Raw genomic sequence first — 16352 nt, 5'->3', positions numbered from 1 at the left:
TATATATATTTATATATATATATATATATAAATATATCATATATGTATGTATATATATATACATGTATATATATATATATATATATATATATATATATATATATATATATATATATATATATATATATCTACATATATTTATATATCTATATATATGTATATATACATATAGATAGATAGATAGATAGATATCTCCTCCCGACGACGAGGAAAAAAGGATACGATAGTGATGATTTTTCGCTACATTTACATTTATTTCTTTAAAAATGCTATTTTCGTGGCAATAAAGCTTTCTAGAAAATTTCACCCAGGGAGGACAAGATCAACTCAGAAAGTATTATTATAGATAGATACATATACATAAATATATGTATATATAAGTATATACATATATTTTATATATATGTGTGTGTGTGTGTGTGTGTGTTTGTGTATACACTGGTTTGTGCGTCTGTGTGCGTTAATTTTTTCCCTATAGTTAAAAATACAAGGTGGTCTCAAAAATTTCTGTTTCCTGAAATGGTCATCACTAGCGCCCAGTAATCCAGTCAGCTTCAGAGAAAAGTGACCTTTTTGTTTTAACAAGGCTTCTCCATTGCCATTGATCACCTTATTAAGGGGAGAGGAGAGAGAGAGAGAGAGATGGCTGCCTCCAGCAAGGAATGATTAAGTTTTTCGCATAGCAGAGTAAGTTATAAATATATAGTTTTTTTATGGTACCAGCATCAAATTATAATTAGATTTTTTGAAGGATACAAAGTAGTTTAAATCGCTTGTCTTATTTAAAGAAAAATTCTTCTTCGGAAAAGAAATAATTTTTAGATTCTTCAAGAACACAATTAAAGACACAGAGAAACTTTTCCAATATTCCTGGAAAACCTGTCTACCATATACTTTGGAGGCTTGTATTTCAAGTCAATGGTCCCTGTATGCTTGTCGTATGAATTGGATTCATATTCTAAAAAAAAAATAATAGTAATAAAAAAAATACTCATAGTAGCATGAGTCTTAAAATGAAGAAGCAAATCCACAGTTGTATATTTATCTTTAAATATATGTACATATACATAACTGTGGAATTGCTTCTCCAATAATAATAATAATAATAATAATAATAATAATAATAATAATAATAATAATAATAATACTGAGATAATATTAAGCAAACTTTTTACTGATGAAGATGCAATTTTTAATAATTTTAGTAGAACATTTTTTAAACAACTTTTAGAGCTGGCCGTGCTGGACACGACCTTTGCCTTCAGTTTGTATAAACAAACTGAAGGGGATGGCCATGGATCACCACTTGGTCAATTTTTGCTAACATCTTCATGTGCTCCTGGAGGAGCGCATAATAGAAGAATGTCCCATTGGTAAGGTTCCGCCCTCTATTTTATCGAAGATCTGTTGACGACACGTTCTCCCTATTTCGTCATGAATGTCATAACAGAGTCCTTTCTGGAGTTCGTCATCCGACAACATCCAAACATAAGGTTCGCTATGGAGAAGGAGGTAAATAACAAACTCCCTTCCTTGATCTTATTATTTCAGAGGTGACTCAGGTTTTTACACAGGTGTGTATAGAAAAATACATTTACTGGTTTGGGAATGAATTTTTATAGTTCGTGTTTTCTTTCATTTGAAACTGAACTCTATTTTAACCCTCCTCCATAGGGCTTACACCCACTCGTCAAACTGGAAGAGTTTCACGATGAGATATCCTTTTTAGTGAAATATTTCAATAATAATTGTTTTCCATCGACTTTTTCAGATCCCTAAAATAAACTGCTACTACAGAAAATGACTCGGCAACACCTGGATCGACTGTGCCGAAACTAAAGATGTATGCAAGTTTCCCTTTCGTGCATGATGATACTTTTAGGAGAAAATGCAGCCATTATTCAAAGAGTTTTCCAGCTTTAAACCTGAAAATCATCCCGAAAAATCCCTTTACAATAGGGTCTCTGTTCAGAGTCAAAGACCGGCTCAGTCCTCTGTTTCGTCCAGCGTTGTTTACACAAGTACACTTGCCCGGGATGTGATCACGGGATATACATATGTGGGATGCACGAGGAGGCTGTTGAAGGTCCCGCATAGATTCCCACAGGGGCATAAGTCATAGAACAGGTAGCAGGTTATCTAATCCTGAGCAATCAAATATACGAAATCATTCAAAATTATGTAAAACTTATATTGACAGCAAGGATTTTTTTTTTCCATCCCCTAAGCCAGTGCAGAACAACAACGACTTAACCATCCTAGAATCCATAATTATCAGGAAGACTGTGCCGTCGTTAAATACTCAATCGTCCTCAGTGAAATTGTTTATAGCCTAGTTTGGGCAACTGGTTTCCTCACTCTGTTTGTACTTATTTGTGTTAGTCTTGTTCTTTCTTTCATATAGGTAGGTTGTTTTAAGATTTTAGTGAACTCCTTTTACTCATTATTGACTTGTCTTGGAATGAGGTGTTTTGTTTTTAAATATTTTACTACATAAAGAGCTGTTGCCATTGCATTAATTTGTTATTGATGTTCGCAAATTATATTATATTTTATAGCCTTGAAAATCCGACTTGGAATTCGTCGCGGAAACGTCGGCATTGAAAATAAACTGTAGATGATGAGGATGCCTTTTTCCCTACTGCTTCCTTCGTGATGTATATATATATATATATATATATATATATATATATATATATATATATATATATATATATATATATTACTAAAGGACCTCATTCAAACTGCATGGTATCTATAGATACCATCCAGTTTGAAATGAAGTCCTTTAATAATTTGAATTAATACACCAGAACAATTGTGTATGTGATAAAGTTAATATATACGTATGTATACATATATGTGTGTGTTAGTGTGTGTATTAACAGATAGTTAGACACAGAGATAGATGCATAGATAGAAGATATATATATATATATATATATATATATATATATATATATATATATATATATACATATATATACATATAAATACATATATATATATATATTTATATATATATATATATATATATATATATATATATATATATATATACATATACATATATATACATATATATATACATATATACATATATGCATATATATAGTAAGAATACGGATAGGAAGAACAGTCAGCTCATCATTGATATATTTATTAATAGGTGCGCTTCAGGATCACCCATATCCATCTTTTTCTGGCTAAAAGATACAAAAACACTAATTAAAACTGACAACAGAGCTTACAAAATTAAAATGCTTTAAAGATTGAAAAATGACAATGACAAAACAAATAGATTACCTTCAGTAGTAAAGTCAGAGGATGAAAACTGAATAAGAGTAAACAAGGTTAGCAAGTAAACAAGAAGGAGCTGGGCGGGGGTTACTATAGTACGACCGTTTTAGGAAGAGACTTTACCCCTCTTAAACTGACCATTAACCTTCTGACTTCAAGCTCTCATTGTTTGCGCCTGTTATCAAGCACGTGTACTATAATAGAAGTTCTGAATGAAGTTTTGTTGTCCACTTAAATTTTAGATAAAAAAAAAAATCAATATATGAAAATGATAGATGCAAGAAATCTGGAAACCTAGATGTGCTTTCATTTTCAGTTTTGTTTATTTGGATGCTGTACTGAGCAATGTTCTTGAGTTACGTCATCTACTATAGTTTTTATTACTGTTTCTTTGCTGTTATCGAAGTCATATAATTGTGATATAGTTTTGAGCTTTTGAATTGTTTTCTTTCGTGTATGCCGTGATCCGTCTTTACCTCCTTGCTGTATCAAGGTTGAATTTTCACTGTGCACCTATAAAATAGCTCATAATAAATATTCTTTAAATATTTATTTACACCCATATATATATATATATATATATATATATATATGTATATATATATATATATATATATATATATATATATATATATATATATATATTGGGTGTAGCAATATTTAAAGAATGTTTATTATGAGCTATTTTATAGCTGTACAGTGAAAATTCAACTCTGATACAGCAATGAGGTAAAGAATTACGGCATGCACAAAAGCAATTCAAAAGCTCAAACTATAGTCATTAATTATATATATATATATATATATATATATATCTATATATATATATATATATATATATATATATATATATATATATTACACATTTATACAGTATTAGATTTACCTGTGCTTTTAAAGCACTGTCATATGATACTCATCACTGCTGTGGCATTTCTGTTATATGTAGATTTTTAAAGATATTTCTGCCACTTTCTGTCGAAAAAACAGATCTATATTTCAATTTATTTCAATTTCAGTGTTCAACAGGATATCACACAACAAGGGAAAGCAATAAATTTATTTACAATCGAAGTATGAGACATTACTTATGAAGAATCCTCGTCAGAGGATGCTACATCGATAACAAAAGAATCTATATATTTATCAATGCAAACATCTCTTGAAGCGTCATCTCTTTTTATATCTTCGGCATGTCTCACATCATTAGCCCAGTTGTCAGAAGATATGGATTCAATTGCTTCTTTGACCAAAGGAAGCAGGTCTGATTTTAAAATGATTCTTCTTTGCCACGTATGATTTCACCTGCGCCCATATCAGTTCTGTTGCATTATACTGGCAGTGATATGGAGGCAGCCTAACCACTATGTCCATGATCTCTTGCCAGTCTGTCAATCACGTAATCATTTTCTTTACATGAATGTCTTTGCAACTTTACTAATTTTTATTAGCCAGTCTTCTTCATCCTTTTTGGCAGACATTGTCGGAGGTTTATTAATTCGAACTGAATGATAAGAAGCGTTATCCAACACTATGATGGCAGATGGCCCTATATTGGGAAGAAGCTGGGTTTTAAACCATTTTCAAACACTGCAGAATTCATCTGAATTTCTAGATTGCGTATCCCTTGTCAGCTGGGTGCTTGATCATTGATAAAAATATTACCCAGAAATGTGGTTAATATTGCAACCAATATTGTGATTGTCTCTTACTCTCCAATGTTATTGATGTACAATTAGAAGGAATAAATCATAGGTAAAAATTTTTTATTCTGTCACGTCTCTCTCTCTCTCTCTCTCACTCTCTCTCTCTCTCTCTCTCTCTCTCTTTCATTTTTTTTTGCCCAGCTAAGTGGAATAGTAAGCGGAACCATAAAAATGATGAACATTCTTTATGATTAGTTTTCTGACGAATATACAAATAATTTTTAACTATAATACACAACTGTGATGTAGCTGTCCTTTACGGATTCAAACAGAATTAGAGAAAATGACAAAAAAAAAAGACTGTCATCCTCAATCAGTGCAGTGCTTAGACCTCTGGCAACACTAAACCCCGATATATAGTACTTATCCTATGTTTATTTATTTGTGTTGTTACATTAATTGCATAATATCTATATCACAGATCGCTACTATCACAATATTATCATATAAATAAAACAGGTTAATTTGCAGCAAAACAACAAATACAAACGCTATTACAATGATTGTTTACGATTTCGTGCGTCTGGTAGCATGCTACGGGTGACTACCGTCTGAAAACCCTCCGGATTGTGGTAAGTGTGAGGTCTCATCTCGGCCGTAATCAAAGGGTTAAAGATTTGAGACGCTGCGTATTATTTACAAGTAACTGTTTTGCTCTGTTTTTGTCACCAGTTTTTTGTTTACACTTGCTTCTTTGCCATGTTACTGTGATGTGCGAACCGAGTACTTTTCTGAAACAGTAATTCAGTTTCAGTTACTCTTCAGAACCGAGTAAACCGGGTACAGAAAAGTAATCATTTTACCCAGTTGCTTAGCATAAGCATTAAACCCTAGATAAGGGTCTTGGGGAGGGGTAAGCAGTACAGCTGTCAACAAGCAGTTCACGAGTTTAGATAACGCCACGAAGTCCTTCCACTTTATTTATTTTTTTTACCACGCAGTCCTTCCACTTTTTTTTTTCTTATTCTATTGAGGCCGTTTATTCATGCTGAAAGAAATTAATTGGCAAAGTCAACTTTAAGTGCAAGTGAAGATCCAGTTGCTTGAAAATTTTTCATTTTGCAAGACTCCGTCTTTATGTTACCTTTGCCACAAAATGGCTTTACTCAAAAGGAAGTAATAATAATTTACTAGTTCCTAATTCTCGGCAAGAATTGGTAGAGATGAGAGGGAGACTGTCACATAAAGCTACATAGATTATGATACAATTTGATATAGAAATAGAGAGAGAGAGAGAATGATTATTGTTATACGTTGGTTCCTTCGTACTGCTGTACGGATTGGGCCATAGTTATGTTAGGGTAATGTAAGTTTATTTTAGCAAGAGTAGATTTTTGCAAGAGAGTTCAGCAACAATACTTGAACTCTTCAGTTTAATGGTTTAGCAATATTTCTTTTAACAAAGTAGCTGGTGGCTGAATTTATGATGACCCTCAATATGATCTGATTTAATTTGCACTAAGAAGGAGTACTAAACTTTATATTACTCACACAGAATTATGTTCAGAGATTCATTATTCTTTGGCCTGTTTCCTATTGAAGATAACAAAAAGAAAAACAAATCATTAAAGGGTAATGTTAAATTTTTTCATAATCTTCATCTTTATTTGGAAGAAAGCTGATAAAATACAAAGACTGATATTTAAGATAATATACCTGCATATATAAATGCTTTTTTTATTATTATTATTTTTTAGATCTTACTATACTGGAAAAAAAACAAGTTTCTAAAGCACAAAACTGAAAAAAATACAAGTTTCTAAAGCACAAAACATATAACTGGTTTCTTTCACATAATATTGAGTAAAAACACAGGATAATACGTTTCACCGCACAAAAAAAGATTACTTTCACATATTACTATGATGAGTAAAAAATAGCCTACATGTTTTCAAAGCACAAAAAAAATCCATAAGTTCTCAGAGAACAAAATAAAATAGGTTTCTTTTACATAATACTATAATATAATAAGTAAAAAGCACATGAGTCATAAATTTCAGAGCACAAAATAAGTAAATGGTTCTTTTCACATATTACTATTTATAACACAACACACAACATTAATAAGTTTCCTGAGCACAGCATAGAAATTAGGTTCCGTTCACATAACATTATACAGAGTAAGAACACAAGTTTTCAGATGTTACTATACTTAGTAAAATAGACAAGATTTTAGAGCACAAAATAAAAACAAAGGTTCTTTTCACATATTACTACGTAAAAAAACGGGATTTTTAGATTTTCGTGTGAAAGGCGATTTATTTTTTCAGATAGAATGTCACCTGCAGCTGAAACCAATCATTCACTTGGAACCGAGGTTGCCATAATGCACAAATACTTCCTTGCAATTGGGTGTAATATTGGAAATAAGCATTTGTGTTTATCCCACCACTCTAGTGGGTCTTCATTTCTATCGAGAAGTTTTTGGTCTAGGTAGACCTTGATCTCACTTTCAACAGGAGGAGATGACCTCACATCAGATTTCTTATGCTTTGCTCGCATTTCTTCAAATAAGTTCCAAACACTGGCAGACGACGCCCCACTTTCCATTGGATCGTCAAGCACAGAGCTTGCTGGTTCTGGCCTGGATGTGACCTCTGAATTTTTTTCTACAGTCTCAGATGCCAACCCCTTCAACATAGATATAACAATTGAGGGAGAAACAAATGCAATGGTCGTAAATCTTGGGTCCAACAGTGTTGCTAAAGCTATTGGTAGATTTTCCTCCATACGAAGAAATCGCCGCATCATTGACTCACGCAGTGCATTTTCAACAATCTGAACCTCTTGATTTGAGTCTCTGCCACGAGTCACTGATTGTGTAAACATTCGTCCGAATGGAATTATCTTTGAAGCTGTAACATTTTTTTCAGCAGAAATCTCCTTAGTCACTTCATAGAATGGCCTCAAAATTTAAATAAGTTCTTTCAGTGTTTGCCAGTCTTCTTTATCCAATCCACAGATAGGATTGTCTAGCCTTACTAGAGCCACTTTGATGCTATCTTCTTGTTCTTGAAGACGATTACACATTTCGTAAGTAGAGTTCCAGCGTGTTGACACTTCTTGAATTAACTTATGTTTTGGCATATTGAGTTGTGTTTGTGTGGTGAAACTTTCAAGTTTTAGGCCCACATTCGGTATGATTTCATTCAACCTTAAGCCCTCCTGCCCTAGCTTTGAATGAGACCAAGTTACAGTGCTGAGGAGTTTACTGACTTACTTAAATGTACCATGAAGTCAAGAAACATTGCATTCTTTCCTACAAAGTGCAGCTGAGAAACAATCAACTATATTTCCTGCACCAATTCTTTTTGGGTTCACAAATACGCATTTAAAATTTTAACACATATAATTAATATTTAAAGAACACAACAATCATCCAAGTTACATTAATAAGCAAGAAACATTAACACATTACTGCAAATTTTAACAAAACGTTACGTTACTTCGATAGAGGAAACATAAAAGGCGAAAAAAAAGGGGATTTCAGAATATCCTTATGAAGAAGTTACTGCAATGGCGACGACAGTTCACGAGGTGATGGGGCTGGATTTTACGAGAAAGTCTTCTATTATTTGCCTTCCTGGAGTTTGCTGCGAAACAGGCAGAGCTTCACGTTCACATCCTAGAAGAAAACTCGGGAAGAGTACATTGGATAGCACAGTTGTCACATCTACAAAATCACAGGGTTACGTAACAAAACCATCAACTAAAACACAAACATTAAGTAGTTTAATCGTAACCCAACATACAAAAAAAAGGGGTTTCGTCCAGAAGGCAAGCTTAAACTACTGGCATGTGCCCTTACAAATAAGAAAATAACACATATATTCTCCACAAGAAGAAGTTTGACAACACTGTAATCACGTCATCTAATTTTATAGAGATGGATAAAATTTGCAAAAAAGGAGTTTTATTACTTTAAATATCAATGTACTAATTTATACCAACTCATTGCTATAGTTAATATAATACAAAACTTCTTCTGTGGAGCAAAAAATAATCATATCAACGTATTTTCATAGAAACTGGGAAACACATCAAAATAAGCATTCAAGAAAAACTAAGAAATTTTATTCAAGGGGAATAAATGGCAATTTTTGACATTCTCCCCCAAGAAGAATCACAATTAGAAGTAATCACAACTGCACCCAGGAGCGAATTCAATTGAATAACGCTATGCAGCTGTGACCATCTTAACACATCAAAATTTAAATCAAATATACATTTTAGAGTACATCCATAGAAATTAAATCCTTTCTCTCTTGATCACAGCGGATTGCTGCTGCACGCCGAGGTCTAGTACCACTCAGAGGCACACTATCTGGCTCCTGAGTTACGACACTATCAAATTCCCTCTCAGGTAATTCCAGAAGTACGAGCTTTGTGATTGATCTCATGTATAGTTTATTATTCACTCTCACTTCTACAGACCTAATCACACCATCAGACGATGGAAACAGCTGGGTAACCTTACCCAATGAGAGGAGGGATCTATAGCCTTTCCCCAGATGATCTTCTAAGTCTACCATCACTATGTCCCCAACTTTCACATTTGCAGAGAGATTATCACTAGAATTAAAATGTCTCTCTCTCAAGGACACTAAATAGTCTCTTTTCTTAGCACTGATGATAATCTAAAATATTGTTCTCTAAGATCACTTGAACTCATGAAATCTGGGTCATCAGTAGCTGAATTGTTAAGAGGAGGGGAAATACAAACATTTCGCCCATAAAGTAACATGGAGGGAGTGAAAGCCTCACAATCTCGATCAGAGGAGAGATAAGTCAGTGGTCGAGAATTTATCACAGCTTGAAACTCAACAAGTAAAGTTCTCAACTCTTCAAAGGATACACGTTTGTGATATAAGACTTTGGACAAACATCCCTTTAGAACACCGACAAGGCGTTCATAAAAGCCTCCAGACCACGGGGCTCGCGGTGTAATGAACTTCCAATTAACACCATTTCCTTCAAGGTATGACTTTACCTCTGGTTCATCCATAATTTCCTTCAGGAAATTATTAAATCCAACAAAATTCCTACCATTGTCAGATATAATCAGACTCGGCAGAGAATGATATGCTACAAAGCGTCGAAAAGCCAGTAGGAAATCGGAAGCAGTCATGGAATGCGTCAATTCAAAATGAACTGCCCTGCTCGTACTACAGGTAAATAGACATATAAAGACCTTCTCCTCCAAGCCAGTCTCATGATAAAAAACATTAATAGCACCAGTATAATCCGCTCCTACTGATTGGAAAGATCTATCATATCTCCCACTCTTTCTGTGGGTAATGGTGGAGGAGGGGAGGCAAACACAACCGGTTCTTGGTTAACTTCTGACACAAAACACACTTTGATAGAATTGATTTGATAACTTGTCGTGCTTTCGGTACCCAAAAAGTTTCTCTCAACAATACCAGTACAGAATTGACACCACAATGGTGATGATGTCTATGCAAATGTTCAACTATCAACACTGTTAAATAACTTCTGGAAGGCAATAACATTGGGCACTGAGTATCATAAGACATGGAAACGTTTTTCATGCGACCCTGAGACCTAATTAGATTTTCCTCATCAACAAATAAGTTCAACTGATTACACAAATTCTTAATATCCATGGACACTCCATGAATTCTTATCACAGAGGTACATTCTGGTAGTAGAAAAATGTTGCTTCTGTTCAAGGAGGACAAGTGCTTTCATTTCGTTAACAACAAACTTAGACCCTTTACTGCACTTATTAAGAAAAAGCAATATTGACCTCATGATACGTTTAAGCTTACTTAAATTACTGTAACGTGGGATGTCAATTAATGGGGTTGGAGGGTTAACAAACTTAGGTTCTGAAAAGAATTTCATTAACATGCACAGTTTCTGTTGCTAAAGATTGGGGATAATCACCAGTTAAAAGCCATTTAGGGCCATTCCACCATAAGGAATTTTGCGCTAAATCTTTACTATTACTACCTCTGGATAGAATATCAGCTGGATTATCCTTAGGGGGGGTATACTGTAGAGGAAACTGATTCATTAATTTCAGTGACTCTGTTTCGTACATAGGAATTTTACTATTATTGTTCTTCACCCAACAAATAGAAACCATGGAGTCACTCCAGAGAGTGCAAGAACTCAATCTTAAATCATCATTCTGCATTAATCTCCCAGCAAGTTTGGCACCCAAGGACAAGGCTGTCAATTCCAAACGCGGAATAGTCTGTTAGGGTTTGGTGCAACTTTACACTTACTGACCAGTAAATTGCCACACTTCTCTTGAAATCAATCACATAGGCAGCAGCTCCATATGCCTTGTTAGAGGCATCACAAAATACATGTAAGTGGGAACATTCAGGATGTACAACAAACCTAGGAAACTTTAAACTTTCTACATTTCTAAAACACTTGCAAATTCATCAAACCTTGAACATAATGATTCTGCAAAGGGTCATCCCACCATAGTTACTCACAAACATTTAAGAAAATATTTACCTCTCACCTGTATTGGTGACAATAATCCTAGAGGATCAAACATTCGAGCTACTACTGATAAAACCTTTCGTTTGGTTAAAGGTCTTTATACTCACAATTTACTTCCTTCAGTGACATCTCATCTTGTGCTAGATACCACTCTAAAACCCAAAACGTTCACTCTTTCTTTGATAACATCTATGGTTCTGTTAAACTCTGAATCATTACTGACCCATTCTTGTAGAGGCATATTAGCATCTTCAAGAATCGCATTTATTACTGGATACTCATCCATCAAGACTGACACATCCTTGTAAGTTTTACTAAAATTATCTACATAGAAATTCTTCATCAGAGATGATGCAAGGGGATTATCATGTAAAGATAAATGATGCAAGAGGGTTTGCTGCAAGAGAAAGGGGGAGCATGTAGCTCCAAAACAAACTACACAAAACCGTTAAGTTACAGTAGACTTCAAATCGGAGGGATCAGTTATCCATAGAAATCTGCAATAATCACGACAGTCAGGTGAAATGCCTATCCTTAAAAGGCTTTACTGATATCTGAAATCACAGCTACTGGGTTTGTGCCGGAAACTCAACAGGGCATCAAAAAGTTTAGTAGTTAATGAGGACCAGTTAATAAACAATCATTTAAGGAAAGTTCTCCTTTAGCCTTTGAAGAAGCATTAAAAACTATTCGAATGGGAGTTGTTTCTGAGATCCTTCAATACAGCATGGTGGGGTAAATAATGCCCTATAATAGGGAGCCTGAGGGAATTAATTCTATAAACCCAGACTGAACGTAATCTTTGATAATCTTATCATAATGAGCATAAAAGGAGTGGGTCAGATTCGAATCTATGTAGCGAGAATTTAATTGACCAATGGCTATTCTATAGTTGACAGGCGGTCTATTTTCATCTTTAAATGGTAAGGACACTTCATACTTATTGTCAACCCTTTTACTTTATCCTTAAAACACTTAACTGATTCTCTTTCTTCAGGACTAATTTCAGATTGACGAATACCAACACTTTCTAAATCCCATAATTTTCTAACTTCACAACAAGAATTAATAGGGATTTCCTCTACTTCTATTCTTGAACAACATACATTTGATGTAGTAATCTCATTAGATTCTACATCGTCATAAGACCAACTAGGAAGAGGTCCAAAAATTAGTGCACCACCAGAACTATTCAATATCTGTATTCCAGAGCAAATTTGACTGTTCTGAATGAATCTTCCATAGTAATCAGCTCCAATGACTAATTCTATACCATTCACTTCATCTGAATTTAAATCATTATATGCTAATTTTATGCCTTTACTCGTCAAGAACGCAGCTGACTTACTTAAACCTGGAGAATAAATTCTGGAATTAACTCTATCGAATGCAATGGCATTAATGACATACGAATCTTACCTAGTCTCACCACAACTCTTACTATATTACAACTAACTTCCATGGCATCACTGCCAAATGGTTTTACCTTTAAGGCTACTGTTGCTATGGACGGTAGACTAAGCTTATGAGCTAATTCCTTTGCAATAAACGTTCTTTGTGCACCAGAATCAAGAGTGCTCTCCCAAAGGAACGATGTCCATTCCTGACACAATTACATTAGCAGTAGGAAGAGCAGTCGAAACAGAACTCTTATTAGTGTGAGAATGATCAATACCCAAAGAAGCAGTCATAACTACTGGGAATCACCTTTACTTACAGCACCTTTAGAATCATTATGAGATTTCCCAGAATTAACATTTGACTTACTAACATTAGTACTATTTACACTCAACTTTGGTGGAGCAGGATTAACAGGGTTTTCTGTTTTCTTACGAATCATCGGGTAATGAGGCCCATCACATATATTACATTTCGGTTTGTTTCTACATTCAGAGAATAAATGACCTCCTTTGAGGCAAGCAAAGCACAATCTTAAATATTTAACTCTGTCCCTTCTACTATCAATGGTTTTGAAAGTCTTACAATCGCGAGAGGCATGGTTCGATGAGCAAAACACACAATTACAGTAAGAACTACTATTACTAGGCTTACTGTTACTTTGTTGTGCTCTCTGCACGTTTTGCACATTTGAGGAATCACTTTAGAATAGTTACCCTGATCACGTTTTCTCTTATTAAATTCTCACCTTCGTAACAAAATTCTATTAATTCACAAACATATTTCAAACCTGAGGAAATTTGCTTTAAATCAAAGAGACATACTGTTATGTTTATTAGCTATAGCCTTACGTGTTTCAGGTGATAATTTCTCATATTATACTAGAAAATGGGGTTCATGGCCTCTACATCTAAATTCAGTGTGTTCATTTGTAAAATAATCTTCTCATATTCCAATTTGAACGTGTTCAAATCCTCTATTGTATGACTGGGAGGGACTAAATGCGTTAATTTGGACATAAGTCTACGTTTCAGTTTTCCTTATTATCATACTTCTCCTTAAGGGTCTGAATAGCTACTGAATAATTGGCATTAGTGACAGGCAAACCTTCTATGGCTTTAAAGGCGTTATCCTTTAAACTAGCTCTGAGGTAGAAAACTTAATCACATTGGAAATATCCCTACGATCGTGAACTAAACTGTTAAATATATCCCAAAATGCAAGCCATTGTTCTTCCCCACCGCTAAATTCAGGTATCTTAATTGCTGGGAGTTTAGGGGGAGGGAGAGGGTTAATGGGAGCCGAAGGAGGAGGCAAAGCGGGCCGTTGATTTATATCTCCCGCGTCAATCTCGCTCATAGTTTTCTGTGCAGTAGCAATAGCTTTCCTTACACATCTAGTTATTGCTCTATAACTTCCACATAAACTATCATATTCACTATCCTGTGAAACAATCGTCACATTCTGTGACCAACTATCTTCAAAACGTCGTAGACCCTCAATAAGACAACGTTCATACATTGCAAGGGTCGATTTTGGTGTATCAGTATCACCAATGCAGTTATCTGTCTCATCAAGCAAATCTTGTAAAGGAAATAATTTCCCTTTCAATAACTACCTAATCTTGGAATCCATTATCTTGTTAATGGATCAATAACAAACTTGCTCAAATATCAAAATGTATGGCAAATTATCTAAGCCTGATTGAAAATATAACTAATCTTATTCATAGGTCGAATCACCAATGCAGTTATCTGTCTCATCAAGCAAATCTTGTAAGGAAATAATTTCCCTTTCAATAACTACCCTAATCTTGGAATCCATTATCTTGTTAATGGATCAATAACAAACTTGCTCAAATATCAAAATGTATGGCAAATTATCTAAACCTGATTGAAAATATAACTAATCTTATTCATAGGTCGAATAACATTCACTGAATGATAGACAATTTGACCACGTGCTCTTCATCACTTCACAAAATACATCTGGTCACGAAAACCTAAGTTCAAAAATGGCTACGAAATTCAACAAGAATTTCTTCACAGAGTGATCACTAAATACGAACAATAATGTTCCATAATCAATAGATTACTTGGCAAAACACTCCAAGTAATCATCACTTCACAAAATACATCTGGTCACGAAAACCTAAGTTCAAAATGGCTACGAAATTCAACAAGAACTTCTTTACAGAGTAATCACTAAATACGAACAATAATGTTCCATAAACAATAGATTACTTGGCAAAACACTCCAAGTAATTCAATACCTTACCCTGCTCACCAAATAACTTTGGACACGTGCCAGCTACACTCTAATGACTTTAAAGCCATCCATCACCAACGTGAACTTTATCGCAAATTATCTTTAACATCCAAAAAAATCCTTTGTGAATCGTTATGGCATCCGGTTCGAAGGACCAAAGCAAAGTACTACTATAACTAGCAAAGAATGTGGTGAAACTTTCAAGTTTTAGGCCCACATTCGGTACGATTTCATTCAACCTTAAGCCCTCCTGCCCTAGCTTTGAATGAGACCAAGTTACAGTGCTGAGGAGTTTACTGACTTACTTAAATGTACCATGAAGTCAAGAAACATTGCATTCTTTCCTACAAAGTGCAGTTGAGAAACAATCAACTATATTTCCTGCACCAATTCTTTTTGGGTGAAGCCACACGGGTTCACAAATACTCATTTAAAATTTTAACACATATAATTAATATTTAAAGAACACAACAATCATACAAGTTACATTAATAAGCAAGAAACATTAACACATTACTGCAAAATTTAACAAAACGTTACGTTACTTCGATAGAGGAAACATAAATGGCCAAAAAAAAGGGGATTTCAGAATATCCTTATGAAGAAGTAACTGCAATGGCGACGACAGTTCACGAGGTGATGGGGCTGGATTTTACGAGAAAGTCTTCTATTATTTGCCTTCCTGGAGTTTGCTGCGAAACAGGCAGAGCTTCACGTTCACACCCTAGAAGAAAACTCGGGAAGAGTACATTGGATAGCACAGTTGTCACATCTACAAAATCACAGGGTTACGTAACAAAACCATCAACTAAAACACAAACATTAAGTAGTTTAATCGTAACCCAACATACAAAAAAAAGGGGTTTCGTCCAGAAGGCAAGCTTAAACTACTGGCATGTGCCCTTACAAATAAGAAAATAACACATATATTCTCCACAAGAAGAAGTTTGACAACACTGTCACGTCATCTAATTTTATAGAGATGGATAAAATTTGCAAAAAAGGAGTTTTATTACTTTAAATATCAATGTACTAATTTATACCAACTCATTTACTTTATAGTTAATATAATACAAAACTTCTTCTGTGGACAAAAAATAATCATATCAACGTATTTTCATAGAAACTGGGAAACACATCAAAATAAGCATTCAAGAAAAACTAAGAAATTTTATTCAAGGGGAATAAATGGCAATT

This window comes from Macrobrachium rosenbergii, chromosome 1 (assembly GCF_040412425.1).
Source record: "Macrobrachium rosenbergii isolate ZJJX-2024 chromosome 1, ASM4041242v1, whole genome shotgun sequence".
Lineage (NCBI taxonomy): Eukaryota > Metazoa > Arthropoda > Malacostraca > Decapoda > Palaemonidae > Macrobrachium > Macrobrachium rosenbergii.
Note: the sequence above shows the minus strand (reverse complement) of the source record.